This window comes from Schistocerca cancellata, chromosome 9 (genome assembly GCF_023864275.1).
Source record: "Schistocerca cancellata isolate TAMUIC-IGC-003103 chromosome 9, iqSchCanc2.1, whole genome shotgun sequence".
Classification (NCBI taxonomy): Eukaryota; Metazoa; Arthropoda; class Insecta; order Orthoptera; family Acrididae; genus Schistocerca; species Schistocerca cancellata.
The window spans coordinates 407,870,235-407,871,241 of NC_064634.1; the positions used below are offsets into that span (position 1 = coordinate 407,870,235).

General features: G+C 47.8%; 1 non-coding gene across 1 annotated transcript; it reads left to right on the forward strand.

Moving 5' to 3' along the window:
* The first annotated feature begins 324 nt into the window (after positions 1–324).
* Trnas-gga (transfer RNA serine (anticodon GGA)) lies at positions 325–408 on the forward strand. Its single transcript is given in 2 exon segments — positions 325–364; positions 374–408. It is a non-coding gene; the product is annotated as a tRNA-Ser (tRNA).
* The last annotated feature ends 599 nt before the right edge of the window (positions 409–1,007 follow it).

The window sequence follows — 1,007 nt, forward strand, 5'->3', positions numbered from 1 at the left end:
CTCCAGATTTCTCACCAATTGAGAACGTCTGGTCAATGGTGGCCAAGCAACTGGCTCGTCACAATACACCAGTCACTACTCTTGATGAACTGTGGTATCGTGTTGAAGGTGCATGGACAGCTGTATCTGTACACGCCATCCAAGCTCTGTTTGACTCAATGCCCAGGCGTATCAAGGCCGTTATTACGGCCAGAGGTGGTTGTTCTGGGTACTGATTTCTCAGGATCTATGCACCCAAATTGCGTGAAAATGTAATCACATGTCAGTTCAAGTATAATATATTTGTCCAATGAATACTCGATTATCATCTTTCTTCGTGTGCCGGCCTGAGTGGCCGAGTGGTTAAGGGCGCTACAGTCTGGAACCGCACGACCACTACGGTCGCAGGTTCGAATCCTGCCTCGGGCATGGATGTGTGTGATGTCCTTAGGTTAGTTAGGTTTAAGTAGTTCTAAGTTCTAGGGGACCTCTTGACCACAGCAGTTGAGTCCCATAGTGTTCAGGGCCATTTTCTTCTTCGTGTAGCAATTTTAATGGCCAGTAGTGTATTAGAAGCAGTTAAATGGAAAAAGAACACATGCCACAACAGGACCTTTGAATGGTTCCATTCAAAAGCAATCACCACATGCTTTGAAATTTATCCTACTGAATGATTAGTTCAGTTCCTGTTTCGTAGAATGCGGTCAACCGCTAACGGATTCACAACTGCAACCACTCTTCCTCTTCCTCGTCCGACTGAAACCGACCTCCACGCACGCCTATCTTCAGGTCGCCACAGACGTAAAAAATCACATCGCAAAGGATTTGGGTTCTATGGAGGAATGTCGCAAGGTTTCCCAACCACATCGCTGAAGAGTAGCATTCGTCCTATTCACAGAGTAGTGGGAGCGTTACCGTGCAACAAGATGGAGCGTTGCAAGTTTCTGCAAAGAGTCTTCATGGCGCTGCGCATTGTGGTTCGACGCTCGTGGAACTGGACGAGCAGAGGGCCCCTACAGTCGAAGGGG